The following is a 25,966-nucleotide window of genomic DNA, read 5'->3' on the forward strand; positions in this document are numbered from 1 at the left end:
CCAAGGCATTTTAAATTCTAATGCGAAGCTTAGAAGTGAAAAATAAGTCTACTGGATATACACCCTGGGCACACAAATGACATCTCTTAAGAATAAGTTTTGAGGGGCACCTGGGTGGCTCAGTTGGTTAAGTGTCTGAGTCTGGCTCAGGTCATGATCTCAGGGTCCTAGGATCAAGCCCTGTTATCAGGGTCCCGACTCAGTGTAGAATCTGTCTGCTCCTCTCCCTCTGCCCCTTCACCCCCACCTCTGCTCATGCTCTCTCTCTCCCTTTCTAATAAATAAATAAAATCTTTAAAAAGAAAAAAGGAGTAAGTTTTGAATTTTAAGGATCTAGCATTGTCTTTCCAGCTCATAAAGTTATTCTCTCCTCCTCTGACTCAGAAGAACAATTAAAAAAACAAAACAAAAACTCCTATGCTTTCAAATACCTATGTGTTTTGCTTTAATTTCTAAGCCTAGACATTTTCATCATCTGGGAAATCAATTATTTTGCTTGATTAACCTCACTCTCTGTTGTATCCCGTGTATACATTTATACAATAGGAAAATAAAACTGATGAGCAAAGAGACTATCGTCCCTGTCTAATCATGGAGCAGCTTCTATGCTCTTAACATGGAATTCAGCACCATGAGATGAAGGGTGAAGAAATATCTTCAAGAGGAATTAGTTAAAAGAAAAAAAAGTTTAAAAAATGAATAATTTTCTTAAAATATAAACAAAATTTCCTACAAAACCCAAAAAAGTCATATGCCCACTAAAAATTGTCCAAAAAGAAAAAAAAAAAAAGCTATAAGGGTGGTATACTAAAACAAAACCTTTATTTCCCACCAGGTTATTTTATATGATTCATCACCAGAAACTACATGAACTGTCCAATGAATATGCAGAATCACCTCAAAGTCAATGTTACTTTCCTCAAGACTACGATGACTAGATTTTGGGATTGGCTGAAGAAGCCCCAGACCACACTTGCAAACTCCAAAGCAAGAGTCAGAACCAGATAAGCTTCCTGTGGCTTAAAAAGCAAAGGATTAAAAAACAACAACAACAACAACAAAAAAACTCATGGCTTTTATAAAGCATCGTTCTTTAAATAATTAACCAGAAAGTTCTGATTATTTTAATTTAGCCTCAGAATAGTAATTATGATGGCAAAGAACACATCCACTGATTACTCACGGTCTACTACCCACTGAGTCTCAGGTTCATAGCTCAAGCTATGATGAAAGACTGAAGTAGATATAGATATTCTTTATCCACATAAATTGCTAGAGCTATAAATTCGACAAAGTGATCTTTTTAAGGGTTTCATCCATTTATCCATGGTCCAATGAGGGAAAAATAACATTTGGATACCATGACTGCTATAGGAAAGGTCGCACCGTGTTATGGACGCTTAGAAGAAAATCTAGCCCAGTCAAAGGACGATGGGGAGAGCAACAAAGGAAGTGACTTCTCAAATGAGTCTTTAAAAAGAGAAAGTCTTCAAAGACTAAATCTGGAGAAAAGTTATTTTAATATCATGGGATGTGCCAGAGGAATCCTATTATGAAGAAGACCTTACACATGACAAAGAATTCAGAATTTATCTTTGGGCACTTAAGACCATTGACGAGTTTTAATAGACAACCTCGGGAGAGATGATGTAGAAGATAGTGTAGAGTGGGGCAAAGTGAAGGCTGTAGAGACTAATGCAATAGGAGAGAGAGCTTCAGCTCCACAAGAGCAGAAATGGCATTGGTCTTGCCCATTATTATACCCCTAGCCTTGAGAAGAAGCTCACTGTCTGAATGTTTGTGTCCTCCCAGAATGCATATGCTGGAATCCCAAACCCTGGAGATTATGAAGGGGGGCCTCTGGGAGATGCTTAGGCCATCAGGCTGGAGCCTTTGTTAATGAGATTGATGCTTTTGTGAAAGATACCCCACAGGGCTCCCTACCCTACCCACATGACCACGCTAGTAGCACGATCTTGGACTTCCAGCATTCAGAACTACCAGAAATAAATTCCTGTTGTTTCTAAGCTGCCCAGTCTGTGGTGTTTTGATATGGCAGCTCAAAGGGACTCAGACACTCCCCAAATACGAATTTAATAAGAGAAACACATTTCAAGCCATTGGTGAGAGATAGTGACAACCCAAAGTAAGACAAGAGCTATGAGGACAGAGGTGAGAAGATGTTTTTGACAGATACTTCTGAGACAACTGACGGAATATTATTACTGATTGAAGCAAAGTACCAAGATGAATATAACTTGATCTTCAAATCTGTCCTCGAAAAGAAATTTTGATAATACCAAAGACCAAAAAAGATGTTAACTTATAACTTCTTTAAAATACTTCAGGGTGCCTGGGTGGCTCAGTGGGTTAAGCCACTGCCTTCGGCTCAGGTCATGATCTCAGGGTCCTGGGATCGAGTCCCGCATCGGGCTCTCTGCTCAGCAGGGAGCCTGCTTCCTCCTCTCTCTCTGCCTGCCTCTCTGCCTACTTGTGATCTCTGTCAAATAAATAAATAAAATCTTAAAAATAAAATAAAATACTTCAAAACCTCCTGTCTTGTTTCTGAACTGATTGGGAAAAGTGAATGAATCATTAGGAAACTTATATGTTGATTGTGTCTTGATCATGGAACTAGAAGGCAAATGGATAGTTTAAATTTGAACACACCCTCCCATCTGAGAGATCAGCAACACCTCAGTAAATGTGGCTGCTGAAGTAGGTATGCTACTGGAGAATGAATATCCTCACAAAATATATAGAACCTTCTGTTTTCAGAGATCACCAATTAAGTTTTCAATTTGTTTTTGAAAAAAGTAGAAACAAGCAGGCAAAGAAGTGAGGAAGAATTTCATGCCCGTAATTTAAATCAAGGCCTAATTTTCATAAGACACACAAGGAGGTGAACAAACAATATGCCAAAAGGAAAAAGACAAAGAACATTAATAAATGCGTTTAATAGGCTGCACTAATGTGAAATTTTTACCCTACTTAACGTTATAAAAGTACAGGCAAAATCAAAGCAAAATAAAAAACAATTACAAGTCTATTTTAAGAAAATAACTATTCAGTATGTAATCCACATAAAAATATCAAAACACCAAATTTTTGGAATGAATGAATGAATGATAGCTAAAAGTTTTAAGTGTTTATTATATGCCAGGCATAATGCTTAGGTAGAAACTATTTTTTCCCAATTCATAGATGAGAATACTGAGAATCAGGAAGATTAATCTGGAGGCAAGTTGTGTAGGAAAATTCAATTCCAGATTTATAAAGGCATTCTAACCAGTACATTAAGAACCTAAAATTCGGGGCGACTGGCTGGCTCAGTGGGTTAAGCCGCTGCCTTCGGCTCCGGTCATGATCTCAGGGTCCTGGGATCGAGTCCCGCATCGGGCTCTCTGCTCAGCAGGGAGCCTGCTTCCTCCTCTCTCTCTCTGCTGCCTCTCTGCCTGCTTATGATCTCTCTGTCAAATAAATAAATAAAATCTTTAAAAAAAAGAACCTAAAATTCATAAACACACTACTTACATGTTTAAAATGAAGATCAAAAATGTCTTATGCTTTATAAGTAGAATTTTTACTGTATCATAACAACAATTGCTGTCATTTATTAAGCAATTACTTTTTTCCACTCACTGTGTTGGACTATGTATGTATGCAATCTCATTTAATCTATGAAGAAGGGTGTGATGGATGAAATCTTCCTTTTACAAAAGAGGAGACTAGAGCTCAACAAGGTTAAACAACTTGTCCAGTGTTCTACAGCTAGCACTAAAAGGGATGGATTTAGAATTGAATACTATGCATCAAACCTTTCTTTCTCTCTTGTGCTAGATGTGCTGTTTGCTATTAGCAGGTTTTTTAAAACTAAGAGTTGAAATTAACATCCCATGGAAAAATTTGTAAAGAACCTACTAGTTATTTCCTACAATACATCAACCATTAAAGGAATCTTTTAAATTGGGCTACTGAAGTACCCTGTCTTTATCAAGCACTGGTAACATTTAAAGTCCACATAAGCAAAGTGAAATGGAGCTTTAAAGAAATTTTCCAAAAACCTCTAGCATCCAGTGCCCCTACCAACACTGCAACAACTGCAGAAAAGGTCCCGTGTGCTTCTGTTGGTGTTTTACATCTGAGATATCAGAAGTGGCTAACTCAACAGCGCTTTAACTGAAAGCACTGGGGTGTACTAGGTACCATTCTGGGCATGGAGACGGACCAGAGCTGAGGAGTCCAGCAGAGTAACCTCTAACCACCTTTCACTATTTAGTGCAGCTAGTCTACACTGAGATATGCTGGAAGGGTAAAAGGTGCACAGGATTTCAAAGAATTAATGTGAAGAAAATGTAAAGTATCTCAGTATTTTTTATATTGAGAAATGAAATATTTTAGAGATACTGGGTTTGTAAAATAATTTCCCCTGTTTCTTTTTATTTTTCTAAGGTAGCTACTAAAAAAACGGAAAATACATATGTGGCATACACACTCTTTCTGTGGACAAAACTGACTCAGACCCACAAAAAACCTGCTTGTGTGGGTCATGCGTTCTAGGGGAGACAACATGTAATGAATCTGAGAACAGGTAAACAAAGAATATGTCAGTGGTAAGTCCCAAGAGAAAGCAGAATAAAAGGTAGAGAACACTGCTTCATAATATTACAATAGCTAGACAATTATAATACTAGCACCCTTCCAGTTTTTCAGGCTGTATGTATATAAGGAATGTAAACTGTACTTTTCAAATGAATTGTAAAGAATGTAGGATTTGGTATTGAGAGTCATCAACAGTTTCAATGTCTGCAAAATAAATGCAGAACATTTCATCTCTAGAATTTTTTCATTATGACTACTATATTCAAGAATAAAAAACACTTTCAAATTCTTCCTATTTTCTAACCACTTACACCCTTTGAGAAGCTTATAGTCTTCTCAGGAAAAACAGAATTAACTCATTTTAAAAAATTGCAAAGAAGAACAAATTTCTTTTATCCCATCTACCATTTTCTTAAAAAGCTGGAGCCAATTATCCCAATTATTTTCTACTTAATCTTGATGTTTATAAATCCTGAAACATTAAAGATAATAAAAAAAGGATGGAATAATAGATGATGACATTTTAAAAAGACCTCTTTTGTAACTTCATTTTGTTTTGAAATGAATTTTAATGATTGAGTCTCAGAATATACAATACAGTGATAATAAAGGATCAACTCTACAATTATAAATCCAAGATAAAAACTTCAGAGATGAAAGTCTGCTGATGCAATGAATAGCTCATTATACATATTTTTATGGATGGTGTGTTAGACAATCTTTATTTCTCCACTGAACTGTATAGGAAATATCATAAATTAGATTTCAATGAAGCATGTTTAAGGAAAAAAAAGGATAAAAAGATGCATAAAAATAAAATCTATTCTCCAAATTCAAATTTTATTATAGATTATTGTTTGGAAAAATCTTTGTAAATACAGAAAGTGATGCAGAGTTATTGTCAACAACAAAAATTTAGGTTGTCAACTATGGTTGTATTTCAAATGTGAATGAACTCCAAATATGACTTAATAAACAGTATTTATACAAATATCGTAACTGTCAGTGCCCAGTGTCTTATATCAGTGTATATGTTATAAAATGTATTTTATGACTGGATTGGATAAAGTTGTAAATAATTGCCCAATAAAGCAGAATAGGTATCTACCTTCAGTTACCTTTAGGTTCTGACTTAGTGAAAATAAGAGACTGCTTGAAATATCAATTGTTTTGACATTTCTCATATTTTCTAATACTTAGAAAATTGGTTATATCTGAACTGCAAATTATATAATGGAATGAAAAAGTATTTTCTTGTAATTATTCCAGCTGTATTCTAGGAATATAACTTATACTCTCATTAAATACATTTTAATTAGATGACCCTTTTAAAAACATTTAATTTTTTACAGTTGAACCAGCTGATACTTTTATGGGCTTCCTCAGATCATCTTGTTCTCAGGTTAGTAGAATTAAATACATATGAATTAAGATGTTGTTTTTTTTTTATTTTACTTCAGAATGTATATAATAACATAACTAAGAAAATATAAAAGTTGAGCCAAAATAATAATAGTTGGAATGTTCAACAAAATACATAATTTTTACTATGGAGGCTTTTGCCAAAAATTATTCTAATACTTACTTGGAATAGTCAAATAGAATATGTGCATTTTATAAATATGCTATTTACAAGTGAACACTACTCCAGAACTTAGCATTGGATGCATACTTTAATGAGGTAATCTGTGATTATTTGTACAACCAAGATTATAATTTATGTTTAGAAGATCAGCATAGAATTGCTCTTCTGCTAGTAGTCCCATACAAATGAAACTTAGACACTATCTAAACTGGCTTCAACTGAAATGTCCTCACATTTCTCAACAAGACTTATTTTACATTTTTCTATATGTTACAATTCATTTCTTCACTTCTAAAAACTTAAGACATAAAAACATCTTTGGAACACAGAAGTTGTTATGTAAGTTTATAAAAATATATCACTGTTTTAATATGCCCACACAAACTGAGATGCTTCTTAAATAAAATAAAATAAAAATAAAATAAATAAATAACATAAAATAAAATGCCATTTTGCCAGATGGTGGTCAAAAAATTAAGTCTTAGGGACAGACTTCATAAAAATCTAATTTCTAATAAACTAAATCTACTTTTATAAGGTGTCACTCTTTCTTAGAAACAAAAACCCCGCGGTTCTAAAATGTGTACATTTCTAAAATCCTTCTCATGGAGTTCGGAACATTCCTTTACTCTTCCCTTTACTTAGCATATCTCTTTTCAAGCTCTTTAGCATTGCTTCCCCAAGCTTCTCCCCTGCAACACCAAGTATCATTTTCCCAAAGCCCAAAGCTTTTTATTTTCCCAAAGCTATTTATTTATTATAAAAGTGAAGGAACTCTACAACATAACTGGAAATCTTACATCCACTTCAGTTCAAAGAAAAATTGCCATATTCTTTTTTTAACCGCTATACATATATAAAATACAAAGATACAATTGAATGCTCTGTTTTTAACTACAACACTAAACAAAATAATCATATCTACTAAGAACAATAGGGTTAGAGTGTTAATAAGTAAAACTCCACAACCAAAAACCTGAAGTAAAAATTATTCTACCCCTCTGGTATTGGACTGTCATGGGCAAGATCTTACTTGATTTCTGGTCTTGAAAGCAGGGGGCCTTCCAGGACCCAGGTTTGGGGGAGGGAAGTTATACAAAATCACCCACTGGGGAGGAATTATATTTTAAAAGTAAAAAATCCTATAGGCTATAACTCTTCATCAACTTCAACTGTCACAATAGCGTTTGCATTATTTGAGAGTTCATTGCAAGGTTGGATATATTTAAAATGCAACTTAGTAACAATGACTCAGGGAAGCAAAACGTAATTATATATGTACAGCATACAAGTATTAAATCAAATGTCAGACCTCATAAGCTTTTAGAATTTGGAAGCACATTCTCGCCTTAATTATGCCAGTGTTCTTTGTCACCTGCCATAAACTCCACATACACTGTATGAAATATCCAGGAAAATTTCAAACTCCTTCTAATGGTATGTTTTTTCATTATTACCCAACAGGGACTATATCAAAGGTAACATAGTACTTAAAATGCCACAAAAGGAACCATAAGATGCCTTAACGTATCATGTTACAGCACATATGAATGGTTTTTTTTTTTCCCCCTTCCAAGTTTGGAAGCAAGACTAGATTGTTCAACCATGATACTCTGTCTAAATATGATAGATAAGTCTTAAAAGGGTTTGGTTGTTTTTTCTTTTTTTTTTTTTTCCCTCTCACAAATGTGTACTATAAACACCTAAGAGATATTTACCCATAGATCTTGGTCTCATTTATATATCATATTTCCATGTTTCTCTGCAGTCCTGGATGTCACAAAGCAGATAGTATTAAAACAAGAGAAGAAAGTGGAATATTCAATTCTAAACCAAGAACTAGCACTTAAGGAGCATAATGTTAATTTGGTAGAAGCCGCTGAGTTAAATTTAAATAGCTGACTTTACTATATATTTCCTTTATGTACCAAGAAGGAATAATTCCACCTACATTAAATATAAACATCTTTTAGCCTTAGATTTCCCCCATTCAAGCGAAGATTTATGAATTCACACAAATAATGCTTTAAAAATAATCTTAAGAGTTGACCTTATTTTCCCTACATAGAGAAGTCTTGCTAATGTTTTTGGCAATGTCTTCTGTGTCTTTCTGGGGTTCCCCCCGCCTTTTTTTTAGATATTGGAATGTTTTGGCCACAAGGTTAAGGAAAACTTCCCCATTTATCATGACCTGCCACGCACAACAGGCCCCCAGACAACGCAGCCTTCTACCACTTAACAAATTCGGCTCATCTCAGCCATGAAACTTCAAAAGAATTTGGCCACAGGCATAGATTAGCTATCATTTGTTTTGCAGCATAAATATCAATCATTCTGTAACATACTCTAGTATACCGAACATCATTTGTCTAATAGGTATAACTGATAGCTAACCTTTTCAATATGAATAATAATAATATAGAGATAATCTGGTTTATTAATATATAATTGTCGAGTTTATGTGTAATAATTTTAGTAAAAGCTTCTGTTAAAATCTCTTAGTTTGAACCAAATATGTAAACTCTAAATGATATATTCAATTAATATATAAAAACTCTCTTAATGTTTCCAAAGGCATCACAGTAACTTAAGGAAAACTGAAAAATCCTTTGACTTTAAAAAATTGATGGAGAGAACATAAATAATAAAATTTTAAAGGCAATTTTAAATTGAATGGCATATATCTGTAGGTTAATCTGAAGATTCATTTACCTATAATGTACATATTTCTGGCACTATTATATTGGCTTTTGTAAAAATATAACAAAGAGTTATATTTCCAAATCCTGGAAATTTTAAATTCTTAATCTCCCATTAAAATGACAACTTTTTTAAAGAGAAAATCCCAGGGTGGTGCCATCAAGTTTTTTATTTTTTAACTGAACTATATATAAGAAGAAAAAATATATTTGTAGCATTATTCATTTTAATGATTTTTTTAAATAATTTTAACAACATTTTAAAACCTAACCTAACATTTAAAACCTAATGTAGTTTTATATTAAATCCATCTTGCAAAGCATTGTTATAAAAAGCTAATAAATCACCTTTCCTTAAGTTTTAATCCTAAAATGAAAATCCTCATTAGCAGAGTTAATAAAACACAGACTGTGACATAATTTACACATTAAAAAAAATTATAAGATTGCTGTCTGAGATTTTCTATCAAATTAAATTAACATTTTGAATTACAGTTTCACGTGAAACATTTCACACATACAAATATATGATAAGAAGAAATATTCCTATTAACTGTGCAAGTTCAAGTAAAAACTAAGCAATTTATTTTAAGCCTTTTTGAAATATAGAAGTTGATTCCTTACGTGGAAGTAAGAATTTAGTCATGTAATCTCACAATTTTTCTGACCCTAAATATTTATCTGTCATAAGGAATGGAGCACCCTTTGCAGTTTCAAAGTAAAATGGATCTACACAGTGGTTAAACACAAGGGTTAAAGAGTAAAGGAATTAGAGATTAGGTCTATCTGTAGTGAAGGTCTCATTCTCGGTAAACCTAATAAATAATTGAAATATACTTACGATTTTTTCCTCTTTGACCTCAATTAAAATGACTTTGTGAGAGCAGGTTCTAAGGACAATTTATCCTGGTTTCCTCAATACACACTTATGAAGTCATCTGGCTTTTGTATTTCTTCAACAGCTGCACTACCTTCAAAATTGGCTTGCACCATTTCCCCAAAGCAAAATGTAAGACTGCCCCCAGACACACACAACCACCTTCCTTCTGCAGGAGGGCTGCGTGCTGCAAAAGTGAGATCCTACGATTTTGAAAATTCTAACAACAGTAATTTTTAAGAACTTGGAGGAAGAAAGAGAAAAATCAAAGGAGAGATTTTAAAAACTGACTTTTCTCTGTTTTCCTTTTCCTCCTTCCCCTCCCTCCTCTTCTCTCTCTCTCCCTGTCTCTCTCTCTCTCTCTCTCTCTCTCTCTCTCCCTCTCTCTCTCTCTCTCCCTCCCTTCCTCTTCCCAAGTTCTAACACAAAGCATTATAGTTTATTGGTATCTGCTTCTGTCACCATTTTTGATTAAGGAATATTCTTGTAGTTTAGAAAACTTCTGGTGAAAAAACAAACACTCAAAAAGCAAACGAAGGTAGTGCATCATTGTTCAATTAGACAGGATTTCAGAAAATCATAACTGCAATCAAGGAAAGGAGCAGGAAACCGGAGAGTGCTGACTGATGTTCAGTAGACCCTGGAAACCAAACTGGAAAACTTATTGGCTGTGATAATTCATCCTCTCTCTCTTCAAACAGGTTCCCTAAACAATCTAACTCTGGCAGTAAATCAGTGGTCACAGACACTTAGAATTAGAGAATATTTTCTCCTCCTGAATTGTGTTTTTCTCACAAGAATAATAAAACAGTACTAACAGAGCAAAACTTTCCTCAGTTGTCTTGAATAAAAGAAATCTTTCAGATACTGAAGTTATTCTGACAATTTACTACATCTTAGCCCCTTGATGCAGCAAAACAGCAATTCACACTCTTTCTTCATGAGATTCAAAGAGACAAACCTATATTCAAATAATCTAAACCAAAGCATATCAAAGGCTTCTACATCAAGGTTCTAAATCAAAGTCCCACTTAATGGCACAATCAACTGAAGGTAAAACCAACTAGAAAGTTAAGATTTTTTAAAGAAGTTAAACTTGATTTTACTATTAGAATTTTAGGGGAAAAATCCCATAAGAAGAGGGAAACATTTGTTCTCTTAAAAAAGTGTAAACACTTATCTTTGAGAAGAATGCATTTGAAATCTAAAGAAAAACCCAAATTTAGCACAAACTTTCAAAACAAAAAGTATCCAGAAAAGAAAGTTTTTCATTTAAATAGATGGCATTATGTTTTTTAAAATCCTACAGCATGCAGCTATCAGGGAAAACTCCTTGAAATACACTATTAGTATTTTTTAATGAAATGTAATCTACTTACTATCAATTACTGTTTCACCTGCAGTTCTCCTAGCATTAACATAATGTTATTACATTTTATGAAGGAAAAACAAAATGCTCTTAACATCTTAAGCGTGGGCGTATTGGACATTTTCTCTATACCGACCCACTTCCTCCATTTTATGTATATATTTCTTCTATTATCCTTGGGCTAAAACTGAGAAAAATCCAAACAAATTATTTTAATTAACATCCTTCTCTGAGAAAGAACTGCTGATATTTAAATGTATGACTTACCATACCATATAATAGTCATTATAATGTCTCAATCAAAAGTTAAATACAACTTACCTCATTTCAAGTCCAAAAACCTGAAACTAATTCCAGTTTTATTTGGAAGTAAGTTTTGTGTGTGCATGAGTGTGTGTGTGTGTGTGTGTGTGTGTGTGTGTGAAGTTCAACAGCCAATAAATTTCACTCTCCAGTATGAGTAGAATGAAACCTGGTTCGAGGATTACACAATACTCTGAAAGGTTTATAGTCTCTAACCAACATCCAGGTAGCCTTAAAAACACCTTGCTCTGGCATGAATCTTCTGGCTCCAGAAGCAGTGTAGCTATTTAGGTTAACTGGGAGGACACCTGGAGAGTAAACACTCTTGGCTCCAGCCAATGGCTTTCCACGCCCTTCTGTTTATAGTAAGATGACTTGCCACCAGAGGTCACCCCCATCAACAGCACCTGTCTTTCAGTGGGCATACAGGAAACAGATCGCCTTTACCCTGACTTCTAGGCTACTAACCTGCTGTCCTCACAACGCACTGGTATAGTTACTCGAAGAGTTAAATCCCTGCATTAAATTTTCTAAAATCAAATGTTACTTTAATTTCTTTAAAGCAAAACATTTCTGTAGAAGAAATACGTCTTGGCAAGTGAAGGACTGGTACTCACTTAAGCAAGGATTACATGAGGATTGTTATTCAATGTCCAAACTAGCATTTTGGTTTTTGTTCCTTTCAGGGTTATTTTATTTCACTTGTTTTGGTTGGGGAAGAAGTCCTGTAAAATTTTACTTTCATTATTACATTTCTGCATTAAGTACAACATTTTCTTCTTCCCTTGAGCACACAGATATGTTTGCTGACAAAGTGGGAAGTTTAATTGCAGGCATTTTTATTTAATTCATTTTTCTTGTATTTTTATTTGAGGTAGAGGACGGGATGATCACAACTATAAATTTTTGCACAGAGGTCATCATTTCATGTAAAATGTTTTCTAAAACAAAGCCTTTTATGTTTACCAAGAAAGAAAAGAAGTATGTTGAATTCTAATGAAAACAAAGAGCTAAATACAAGAGATAAGGATAACGCAGATTAAGCCCCTTCTCTGGCACTGAAGTTTCCCTTCTTTCTAATTTATTAAAAAAAAAACAAAAAAGTTTCCTTTAGAGAAAACGATATTATGAAACTTTCATCCCTTCGCCGTTTAAAAACATGCCTGTGGATCTCCAAAAACTAAGCTCATTGGCTAAGTCCCTCCTACAATATTTCAATTCAGCCTTTACAGGCATTATGGGAATTACTGCCTCCAATTTAGTCTATATAATTCTGGGATGATTTCTTCCACTTTTCCTGATCTTTATACAGTGTGACTCTAAATACCAGTGAGGCCAACCTTTCAAAATAAAGACCGATAGCCAAGGGGTAAAGAGCTCAATGGGGCTGACTGGTGGTATGGGAACTGAGAAGCCAGCCCCTGCTTCGGGCCTGCGAGGAGCTCCAGAAAGCCCGGTGCTCTCGGCACCTGAAGAGGGCGCTGTCTTCCCGTGGGGCTGGCTGCTGGCAGCCGTCCCTGAGGCTGGGAAACTGGGTAACTGTAAACCAACTGAACCATTCACCTGCAGCCCCCGTTCAGGCCAGGTCTGGATGCCGCTGCAATTCTTTCTGGACAGAGAGCTGCCTGGCTCTGTCAGAGTTAATAAAATGTGCTGATCAATTATTTTAGAGACCTCGTTTAGGCAGATCCAGTGCTTTGTTGCAAGCATGGCTAGATCACTAGTGTCAGCTGTGCAGCCAAAGCTTAAGTAGTTAGAGCTTCATAGGGACTATGGTAGACATTAGAGTTTTTAATTTCAACAGAATAGGCTTCTGAAATGACTACTTCCTTTAAGGAGTGGAAGTCGTTCGGTATTTCCTAAATGCGGAAGAGCTCAAGAAACAGTCATTGAAGCAAAATGTAGGTCAATTCCTGCTCCATTAGAGACCCAGAGAACTGTACCTATACCTCTGAGAAGCACAAAATAAGTTCTTCATGAATTAAAGAAGGCTGGCTAGATGGTAATCTTCTTCCCCAGTCTGGGCATGGGGGCCCATGAGGAAGAGGGTCAGTGAGCAACATGGGATGAAAACTTTATGAATAAGGCGACTATGAACATGAAAACAAATGTCATTTGTGATTACAACCCTTTGAGAGAACAAATAACTACAATCTTTCTGATGAAAAATATAATCTTTAACTCAGCTTATATTAGGTCATCAAAGTGTTCCTAATTGGTGTACCATTACTTTACATTGTTTAAAGCAGAAAATTACATTATGGATTTTTTTTAAGATTATTTATTTATTTATTTATTTATTTGACAGACAGAGATCACAAGTAGGCAGAGAGGCAGGCAGAGAGAGAGGAAGGGAAGCAGGCTCCCTGCTGAGCAGGGATGTGGGCCGAAGGCAGAGGCTTTAACCCACTGAGCCACCCAGGCGCCCATATTATTGATTTTTTTTTAACAATATTTACTAACTGCTCTTGCAGTCCCAATGTACTGCTACCAACTAATTACATGAACTGGAACAAACAGATAAACCGTTCTTCCTTTTTTTAAGATTTATTCGTTAGAGAGAGAGAGCGTGCATGCACACAGGGGATGGGGAGAGGCAGAAGGAGAGGATGAGAATTTCAGGCAGATTTCCTGCTGAACATTAAAGCCTGATGAACGGCTCAATCCAAGGACCCCGAGATCATGACCCGAGCCAAAATCAAGAGTCAGATGCTCCATGGACTGAGCCCCCCAGGGGCCCCAATAAACTTCAAAGTATCCCTTTTTCCTCCTATGAAACAAAAGTTTCCGTCTTAGAGTGTCAATAGTACAGTATTTATTTTTTCAATGCAAACCACATATTTTTGAGGTGTTATCTATCAAATATACTTCATTTAACAATAATTGTTTCCATTGCCCACACTTAAAATCAAGCAGATAGCTGTCAATCGATGCTAATTATTATGAAGTATCCTGTAGGTACTACTGAGTTAATAAAATAACTAAAATCAAAGGAACTACATATCTTTAAAAGCCAGGAGAGCTGTATTATGGGTAGAAGCTTGGTTTCCCTTTTATTTTAAAATGTTGAAAATAACACTTTGACTTCCAAAAACTACCTGTCAGTGACTTAAGTGAGGTCAGTGAGGACCTGCCCCACATGCTGACACAAGAATGAAGCTATTATGAACTGCTGACAGTTGACACATCCCAGCAGCGTCTTACAGAGTTCTGCAGCTGCACTAGTTGTTAAATGCATGAATATCCTTCAAAATAACACGTGAACTGAGATGAGTTTAGTCAATCATAACAACTCAAAGGTTTAGTGTAAATCACATAATTTTTTAAAAGATTTATTTATTTACCAGAGAGAGAGAAATTGGGGAAGGCAGGGGAAAGGACAGAAGAGGAGGGGCAAGAGAGAATCTCCAGCAGACTCCCTGCCCAGGGCATAGCGGAAGCAGGGCTCAATCCGCTGACCCTGAGATCATGACCTGAGCTGAAATCAAGAACTAGATGCTCAGTCTACTGAGCCAGCCAGGTGCCCCTCACATATTTTTTTAAATCAAGAAAATAAATCAGGGACTACAGTTTTACAAGTATGTCCTTCACATTGGCCCTGCTGACTCTCCATAAAGTCTGAGCACAAGGTCGGTGCTTTGGGTCTCCCCAGTCTTCCTTTCTTCTCCACCCCATAACATCATTTTTTGGACATTGTCTAGTAATCTGTCAAGCATCCACCTTCTCCAAAGCTATAAAATACCTCGAGGTTCTTTTATAGCGTTTCTTGCCACTCTTCATTAATGTCTGATTCAATGTTAAGACAGCTTTGTAAGCAGAGCAAAGGAATGATATTAAAAATCAAGAGATAAAATGGCACCAACGTGGGAGACCAAAAGAACACCAAAAGTACAATCACCTAATTCTGACAACAGCCCAAAAATCATTGAGAAGGGAGAGAAAAACAGTTTAAAATGTCTCTAGGTACAATAAACTCCCAAATTGTTAGTTTGGAAAAGCCATATGGAATCAAAACTAAACAGCCACCACAAACTATAACCACCTCCTTAGCTAAGTTACTGATGTGGTATTTATATTAGAATACAAAATTCAATACCTAAGAACCTATTTTAAAGTAAACATTTAGCGAACTATGTCCATGCCATGGTAGAATGCCATATAGTAATCAATGCGGTAATTATATTTGCCATTTGATTAATCTCCCTTCTTTTTCTCGTAAGGCTGTCAAACTCAAGTATATTTGGGAGCCAAGTGGGTAATTTGAAGGAGTGAAGGTGGTGAAGAGTAAGTGGGGCTATTGGCAAAATGCTTGATTTTCCCTGAACCACTCAAATTCTGTACTTCTTTCCTAGAAAATTCATGTATTTTCAAGTCTTAAATGCCATCCGTATGCTGTAGATTCCTAAATTTTCATCACCTCCTGAGATCCATCATCTGAGTTTCAAACTTTCACATTCTTCTAATTTATATCTCTATATAAATGTCTCACAGCCATATCAAACTTTAATATGTCCAGTGCTAGGCTCTTTACTACTCCAACAATCCTATCTTTACTGTCCAATATTTTCCACATAAGTAAAGCCAGAAACTAGAGTCACTGGGTCCTCCTTTTCCTCAAACTCTGTATCTAAATTAAACTATGCAGTAGAATTAGACCAACCTGAAGAATTAACCTCAACATTGGCCCCCAGAGTACTAGCCCAAATCAGCTGAACAAATCTCATAAACCATTAAAGTTAGCCTTCAGAAAGCCAACTGACTTTATTCTTAAGCTTCTGTATTGACCTTTCCATCCAGTCTTCACGTATCAGTGAGCCCCACGAGAGGAACGTTTGGGCAATTCTGAACATCCTCAACAAACCTGGCCGGTGATTTGAGCCTGGGCTGAAAACTACCAGGTTCGAGGTGGTATTACTGATCACTTCAAGTAAAATCAGGAATAGATTTCATACCACCTTTTCTAACTAGAGACAGGGATTACTGTCCACAGGCACACATAAATAATGAGTCAGTTACTCCTCCATAAAACTTTCCTGAGTGACCAAGGGTCGCTTCATTTTGGAAGGAGTTCCACATTTGGCAAGTGTATGATCTACAGTCTTTAAATACTTGAAAGTCTCTTACAACATCTCTAACATAAAAATCTTCTAAAAAACAAGTACAGTTCTAAGATACACATAAAGCCCTCAGAAAGAAAGGGGTTTTTAGAGCATTTAGGGCCCCACAAGCAGATCACCACCAGCTAGAGAGGTACATGAGGATGGTGCCTCCAATGTGGCTTCGAGGTCAGTTAGTAGGCCTTAAGATTCCCAGTTCAGCTCCAGTAACTAAGTCTACTCTTGGGGATGAGTCAGTTCAATCTGTGTGTGTCCACACCACTAACTAGTGGCATTTATTTGTCATGTGGAATGAATAATAGTCACGGAAATGATGGGGAAGACATCTAAATGTGTTCATATGATTTTTGCTGAGAGGCAGAGGAGTTAAGCCAACTTCTGCTATTGTCAATAGACTCCTTTGTCAGGTAAGGGGAAATGGTGCTCAGATCATGGCAGAGCTGTCTAGCAGGAGATACTAGAGCTAAAAGTCACTTAAATTTAAGGTGCTTCTAACAGTGGGAGAACTGCACTAGGACAGTTTGCTTCAAGAAGAACGTTCCAAGGGACGCCTGGGTGACTCAGTCGGTTAAGCCACTGCCTTCAGTTCAGGTCATGATCCCAGGGTCCTGGGATCGAGTCCCACATTGGGCTCCTCAGTGGGGAGCCTGCTTCTCTCTCTGCCTCTGCCTGCTTGTGCACTGTCTCTAACAAATAAATAAATAAATAAAATATTTTTAAAAAAAAAGAAGAAGAAGAAGAAGAAGGTTCCAAGAATGGCTAGGAAAGACCAAAAACATCATTGTTTACTGGATCAATGCAGCTCCCAGATCTCAAGTTTTCTATCCACGCATTCACTCATTGCCTTTTCCCTATCACCACAAAATCATGTCATATTCTAGTAGCTACCACTTCAACTTCTTCTAATCATCCCCTTATTATACACACCTTCATCCATAAAGGTCAAGTGCAAGAGGACCACAGCTCTTTTTATAAAACTTATTTGGACTATCAAGGGAGATATCAATATCTGGGAAGAATCAGCAAGCAGTTTATTAATCAAATGATCAATATCATTATGATTTAGAACAATTCAATCTAACAAGAAACTTTACGTGGCTGAACCAATATAAGTTTGAATCTTCTCTTCCCCCTTTTGGCCAAGCTGACAGCCAGAGGGCATACCAAACAGGATGATGAGGGGAACTAAACTCATCACATCTAGGAATGGTCAGGATGATATCCCAAATCTTCAAAATATAAAGTATGGTATAACCTCTCACCCCTTCCATCCTTCTCATAACTCAGGAAGTGGTAAAAAAAATGACTTGAAACTGGGGCCAGCTGGATTCAGTAACCAAGTTGTTTTACTAATGTATGTGAACCAGAGGAGTTCAGAGAGGCAGAGTTATAAATCTTTTGATTTGATTTTAAGGAGACTGTTTCAATGGTCAGCCATGTAAAATGCTTCTGGACGACAGGGAGCACAGAAGGGCCACTGAAATTGCTTATCTGCCCTGGCTTCTGTGACAGAAGCTGAACCACAGTCAGACTTATATAGATTAATTTCATGGACCACAATGGTGTGACTGGCATTGGTTAACTGGAATAGACCAGCAAAACCATAACTTGGAAAACTGTCAACATTAGTGAGGTCCCGTCAACATCCCAAGAGGTGACCCAATGCAGTCAATTTTTCTGGAATGGCATGAATAAACCACTGGAAAATATGTCCCCCCTTCACTGAGACAAAGAGGTCAACTGTTAGCATGAGTCATCAGGTTTCCAAGCCAGTCCCTCCTCTTGGAAACAAAGTGCCTCACCTCCTGCTGCTCAGTCTTGGACTGTGGGTCTGCTGCATGTCCAGTTCAGTAATGAATCCAGGTAGTAATGGCAGAAGTCTGGGTGTACACTGAACCAGGAGCTTGAATCCAGTTGGTTCTTATCAGAGAACAGGCCCTTACCATAAAAGGCTTCATGAATGACCCTGACAGCTTAACCATTTCCATAGCTTGTGCCCCCACAGGGACACTTTTTTTTTAAAAGATTTTATTTATTTATTTGACAGAGAGAGAGAGAGAGAGACAGTGAAAGCAGGAACACAAGCAGGGGAAGTGGGGGAGGGAGAAGCAGGATTCCCGCTGAGCAGGGAGCCTGATGCGGGGCTCGATTCCAGGACCCTGGGATCCTGACGTGAGCTGAAGACAGATGCCCAATGACTGAACCACCCAGGTGCCCCCAGAGGGACAATTTTAATCTGCCAGTTGGTAGTTTTTCAAGTGGCAAACCAAACAAATACATCATGGCAGACAGTAAATATGTAACAAGATTCATCAGAGGGAGTACTGACCAGCCCCGTATGGACTACCTCAAATGCTGCACAGACAATATGCAGAGACAATAGGCATTTTCTGCACAGCTGTTGCTGAGCCTGAAAAGTCACAGCAGCCCCTCTTCACTGAATTAGGCTTCAATTTAACCAATCCATCAATGAGCAGGGCCCAGGCATTTAAAAAAACCTCTTGTGAGTCAGGAGATAAAGATTCCCTAAGGGAAGAGCTGACACTTTTTCATGTGAAGTTAAGATGCTGCTGGTGTCAGGCTGCTTGCATTCCTGACCATGTCATTTCCATTTGGCCACTGAGGCTTGTCAGGCCCTTCCTACCCCATTACTCTCTGTATATGAACTTAATAAACTTCGAAGTATAAATATCAGACTGAAGAGTCACATGGGCCAAGCACTCAGTTTGACTCAAAAGGATACCTAGCATCCATATCAGGGATGTGGCGGGACCAGAAATGGTACCACCCTATGAAGGTTGTTTCCTTTTGCCAGATGCTCCAAAGAGCAAAGTCATAGAGACCTGAAGCTCAAAAGGGGTCATTAGGGTTGTGAGGCCCCAAACATCCTAGTGCCTCTGCACATGCAGCTCTTCAAGATCAGAAGAATTCCCTGTGGATTTTGTAAGCATTCACAGTATAATAAGGAATTCAGTAACAGAACCCACAACTAGAAGACACTGGAGTGGCCAATGGGATCTACCACCAGAGTCTATTAGTTTCCTTCCTCTATTGCAAACCCTCCTTAAGCCACATTAGCTGAATTCAGGTATCCCTTTTCTCCATGGATGGGTAAGTTGGTAAATTGAGCACCTGTATCTAACATGTCCATAAAAGTTTATGTTCCACCCTTCCCCATAGTTTCCTAGCATGTTACATATTTTTTAAACAACATTTGTATGGGTAACAATCGGGTCCTCTAGGATAGAGAACTCAGCCTCATCACTGTCTTTTTAATTCAAGAAGCTGAAGTTGGGGTAGAGGAGTAGGGAAAGATCTAGGGTCATAGAAAAGAACAACCCCATGTTAGTAAATGAGGTACATTTAATTTCATTTTTGATTGGCGGCAAGCTCAGGACTCAATCAAATGAACATTTAATGTGTTCAGTTCATGCACTGATCTGTATTAAGCAGCAAGATCACCATCACTGACATTATCTATTTTAGTTTGAGAATCCCTAGACTTAGCAGCCATAACCTGTGGCTCTGGCATTTGCTCCCTTTGGTAGACTCAGACTTGATTTGCATAGGAGAAATTGTTTTAGAGTCTCCTCTCATTGAAGGCATTTACCACCCTACGATAACACCTCTAAAGTGCTATCCCTGTTTTGACATAAGAATGATGAGACTTTTCCAAGGCAAAGGTGATGACTGGAACAATATGTCTAGATTGCTTTGGGTAGTTTATTTTCCAATAGATCATCTTCATCAGCACTCCAGGACAACAAGAGCCCTAGTACTAGTCAATACACATCCCTGATACCCACAGGGGCTTTTTGTTTCTGGGAAATCTCCACAAAGGGGACAAATTTCCCCTAAGAAACTAAATATGCTAACTTCTATATTTCAGCTCCTCAAAGAAAAAGGAAAAAGAATAGCTGACATCAAGTGAGAGAGTAACCCAAGAGTAGAGAAAACAGAAAACTATGATTCCAATATAAGAATCCAAGACATTTATGTAAGAACAACTGTCCTTCCACACACTCTGACTACCTCTTAGGGTTTCAGTTCATTAACAAATTGCACAATGATAACCTTGGGCATCAGGAATATTCAAAAATGTTCAGCCAGGAGATTTTCACAGCAGAAAGAGCCCAGGACTAGGTGTCAGAGGCTATAGATCTCATCTCACCTACTGGCAAGGTAACCTTGGGCAAGTCATCCTCCTTAACCCAAAGTGTCTATATTTGTCAAACAAAAAACCCAAAGTCTTAGGTATCTCAACTGGTTGAGATAATGTGCTTTGTAAACTATACAATTTTCTAAATCTAAGGTCAGACAATTCTTCTCCATGACACTATATTCCAGCTACCATGGATTTCTGTCCAGTTTATTGAAAACGAAAAAGATCCTTTCTCCTACCAACGCCTCTCATTCACATTTCCAGTGCCTAGAAAGCTCTCCCCCCATTCTCTAAGGATTGGCTGCCTCTCACCCTTCAGATCGCAGCTTACACTTCACTCCCTCAAAGACTTTTCTCCACCACTCACTCTAAAGCAATTTTGCCCTGTCCTTTCTTGTAGTGCTCACATTTTCCTCCTTACCACTAATCACAATTGGCACTTCAAATGCGTAAAAACTAAGATATCTGAAAAAAAAAAAAAAAAAAAGAAAATGGATGACTTCTTTCTGCTGTTTCATTTAGAAGTCCGCCTCTACAGATGCATTTTCCAGCCTACCAAAAAAAAAAAAAAAAAAAGACAGTGTTTTTTAGAGTCACCTACACATGTTCTTCTTTGATCCTGTGAGACAGTTAATATTTCAATTGCACAGAGAAAAATAATTGAAAATTCAGATATTTAACAGCTTTCTCATAGCCACCATAATAATACTCAAATTCAAATTCAGGTCCTTTGATACCAGTCCAGTACCCTCCAGTGCACTATGCTACTTCTACTTTCAAGAGAAGGCTCTGATCAAAGGATTAAGTACAAACATTTTGGTTTCTTACTATCAAATTAGTTTCAGACGAGCGACTTTTTGCTGTGTTAAAGCAAGAACTTCAATAAAATTACCAGTAAATCAACAGAAGCTATGAAGTTATCAGTGGGGTTCACCTCAAGGTTTGTTTTACCTTTAACATCTGCTTTAATTCAAACCATATTGAGAGGAAAATATTACGTAGTAGCAAGACCCAGTAATACTTCAGGCAAACTGGGCCTAATGTTATATATGTAAAATATATATAATTATGTCTATATACAAACACATGTCCATGTAATTATTGGTTCTAATATAATAAATAAATAAAAACATGACAAATATAAATTATATGAATATGACATACACACATTATTGTTCCCCAAATAACAATAAGCTGCGCCATGGTATGAAATCTGTGGCCCAGGCAAAATTATCAGAAAGACCCCTTTACTCTTGCCTTCATTATAAAACAAACAACCCCAGTGATAAAGAGCCCCATTTTGGGGCACCTGGGTGGCTCAGTAGGTTAAAGCCTCTGCCTTCGGCTCAGGTCATGATCCCAGAGTCCTGGGATCGAGCCCATCAGGCCCCACATCGGCCTCTCTGCTCAGCAGGGAGCCTGCGTTTCTGCGTCTCTCTCTGCCTGCCTCTCTGCGGACTTGTGATCTCTGCCTGTCAAATAAATAAATTAAATCTTTAAAAAAAAAAAAAAAAGCCCCATTTTGAGTGAATGCATTCTTAGAGAAATAAGTGTTAATGAGAAAACAGCTGATTCTGCATAACCGGGTTCCATGCCTTTGAAAACAACTCAAAACAGTTTAGATTTTTTGGCATGACATGGACAGGGAGGGTACCTGGATTTATGTCAACTTCTGAAAAGTATTGGGCTAAGACATGGTGAGAGACATTTTAAAAAGTTTTCTGAATGATTTCTTCAATTCAACAATTACCTTAGAGTTACATCAGGTACTATCATTTAATCAGGATGGAAAGAAGTTACTTCTATAAAATTCATTTTCCTATTTTAAAATTCAAATATTTCTGCAAAATAGATTTTTTGAAAATACTAAAGTCCTCCCTTTTCTTCAGTAGGAAATGAAAATGGTAGAAAAACATAAATAAATATAGAACTAGTTCATTTTTTCTGCTCTTCCATATAGGAAATAAACAAAGTAGGATTACCTCCACTCAGAAAGGCTCAGTTTAGCCCAAAGATAAAAAATGAGAAGTAAGACTACTTAAAAGCTACTGAACAGGAACATTATGGGGGCACCTGAGTGGCTCAGTTAGTTAAGCATCTGCCTTTGGCTCAGGTTAAGATCCCAGGGTTCTAGGATTGAGGACTCCCTCTTCCTACCCCTATCAGGCTCCCTACTCTTCTCCCTCTTCTGTTCCCCCTGCTTGTGCACACTCTCTGTAACAAATAAATAAAATCTTCTAAAAAGTGGGGCATTACCTGTAATTATAAATATACAGGATAAAAATTAACTGTGTAAAAAAATCTTACTTTCAAGATAATTATTCTTAACCAAGTTGATCACGAATTATAAATGAAAATAACAGTTTCACCTCAATTCATGGTTTTAAAAAAATGACAATTTGAGTGACACAGAAATTGCCTGAGTCTAACTGAATGTTTGGAATTAATTTCTCCAAAACTACTCCACTATACATTAGTTCTAAGAATAGATATTTAAGGTGGTTACTATCTAGGTATTTACTATATTCTTATACATTTTTCTATTAGTTACTATGATGCTATAATACGATAGCAGCTCTTATGTTTTAAAAAAAATTCACTGCATTAACTGATGTTCATCACTCTCTTTTTAAAAAAATTTTTAAAACTTTTTATTTAAATCCTACTTAGTTACCATACAGTGTAATATTGCTTTCAGGAGTAGAATTTAGTGATTCACCTCTTACATACAATACTCAATGCTCTTCACAAGTGCCCTCCTTAATCCCCATCATCCATTATCCCAACCCCTCCCTTCCCCTCTAGCCATCATCACTCTTCTGGATTATGCTCTGACAATTCGAATGCTAATGGATAGTAGACTAGTCTTCAGTAAACTCATTCTCAAAACTCTTTCATATTCATTACACCATTTGGTCTTCATAATGTCAAAATAGTTGACTTTGTAACAATAGCCACCACTGCTGAACCTGAGACTGAGCAGCTACCACTCTGACCTCAGCAACAGTCAACTCCTACTATCTTCTGTACAACCTGCAGGGCAACAGCCATGAAGAGTAAATAATAAACTCAGAAATAAAAACATTTTAGGAAAACTTCTATATGGTCAAACACTGATTTCCCTAACATCACCATCACCACCATCAAAATATATATCCACACAACTTGAGTCAAACTTTTAATAATATGCATGTATAATTCCATTCCATTCCATGTATTATTCCATATTCCATTCCAATAATACCCATTTATCATTCCTTTTGAGTAAAAACTGCAAATAGGTGGTATGATTCTTAGCTTTAAGGTTGACAATATGTTATCAACTGAATGTTTGCAAATTCACATGCTGAAGCCCTAATCTCCAATGTGATGGGGTCTTTGGGAGGTTAGTAGGGTTAAATGAAATCATAAGGGTTAATAGGGGATTCATGTCCTTACAAAAGCAGAGACCAGCAAGTCTGCAGTCTATTCCTCCACCATGGGAGGACATAGGGAGAAGGTAGCTATCTACAAGCCAGGAAGAGAGCTCTCACCGGCAACCAACAATGCTGGCACCTTGATTCTGGACTTCCTACCCTATAAGACTGTGAGATATAAATTACTGTTGTTTAAGCCACCTGGTCTATAATATTTTTGTTATGGCAACTCCAGCTAAGACAAAATGAAACTAGATAATGTAATCATACTGATGATTATTTTACTAATAATGGCATGCCATTCGTTTATTTTTTATTTACTTATTTCTTTGGTTTTTACATTCAGGAACCTGGATTCTTATAATACATAATATATACAATTCAATATAAGAAGCTTAATCTTTGAGCTTAAATAATGACACAAAGCAATTTAGAGACCTTACCAAATTACTTATATAGTAATCACTGAAGAAAAACCATCATAAGTAAGTTTACTATTGGGTTCATTGCCAGGAAACAGTAATCATTAAAGAAGATTTTCTTAAAATGATCTGCCTGAACGTCTATTAGGCTGTCTGTGGATTCAAAAATAGATTTGGTATTCTACTCTCCAAAAGCTACAGCCATAGTCTTAATGAGAAACTGGCCATATGCTGGGGAAAATCTAGGTTCTACAGACAGCCCCTGTTTCTGTGATTTCCCATAAGTTTCCATGTGGAAACAAAACAAAACAAAAACTACATTAACCTTTCTTCAATGATCTGGGTAATATCTTCGTACAGAAGCTGAATGCCTCATAAATAGAAAAAAATTTTTTCTCACATTTTTTTACTCTTGGTACATCTTTTAATAAACTTAAGAACTCTAGGTCCTTTCTTTCCTGGAAGCTACTCATTTACTATCAAGTATTCTTGTTCCAGAAGCCCTACCAGAAATGAGTCTAAAAATCTTATTTTTTAGACTTATAAAAGATTTGACAGAATCCTTATTAAAAGATTTGAAAAGAAGCAGTATACGGTGGTGAGAATGAATGCATGCTTTGAAATCAGGAAGTAGAGACTCTCTGTCCCGTCACTGCTTTCACCAATCATGTGAGATTCTTCATTAGAAAAACTGAGATAAAATAACAGTACTTGAGTCATTCTGCTGAATAAATATGGTGATAAGCCTGACACATATAGTACAGAATAAACACTTAGGAAAGATTAGTTTGTCTTTATCTTCTTCCTCTATTATGACTATTACCAATGCTATGACTTTTTAATCCACCACTACTACTATTACCTGTAACAATAACAATTGTTATTATTACTGATGGAACGTTTAGTCCTGTAGTTAACATTACAACTTAGCCTCTGGAACTTTATATAAAGTTCATTCAAAGATTCAGGTGATATTTTGTTACCGGAGCAGTAACCAAGGATTTACAAAGCATATGTAACTATACCTTTAATATTGTCAGTATCATAAAGTTATGATGGCTGCAATTTTCCTTAAAATACTGTAACATACAGAAAATAGTATTGTGTGTGGGTTGCTTAGATTAAGCTATGATTTATGTGTTGTAAGTACTCTATGAAAAAAATGTAACAGAGGGGTGACTTTCTCATCAGGAAACCTACATTCTGAAGCTATTAAGTCTCCTGGTATCTATATTCATCAACAACTAACATTCTGAAAATAAGAATATTTAATGTGAGAAATGGGTTTTCACTGATGGAACATTAGCCTCTTGACTAGGACTGTGAATGTGAACAATGAGCTCACACAGATGAGAATAAAACAAATCAAGGTAAGTGTTCACTAAAATATTTTAGCAACAACTCCCGTCCTCTT

The 25,966-nt window shown here is 36.6% G+C and overlaps 1 protein-coding gene across 4 annotated transcripts in view; it reads right to left on the bottom strand.

The window, feature by feature from the left end:
• The window catches only part of EYA4 (EYA transcriptional coactivator and phosphatase 4), a 273,929-nt gene that overhangs the window by 132,058 nt on the left and 115,905 nt on the right, over positions 1–25,966 (bottom strand). The gene's annotated exons all lie outside the window — the stretch shown is intronic.

The sequence above is a fragment of the Mustela putorius genome, unplaced genomic scaffold (genome assembly GCF_011764305.1).
Source record: "Mustela putorius furo isolate JIRA1106 unplaced genomic scaffold, ASM1176430v1.1 tig00003863_pilon_pilon_pilon, whole genome shotgun sequence".
NCBI lineage: Eukaryota > Metazoa > Chordata > Mammalia > Carnivora > Mustelidae > Mustela > Mustela putorius.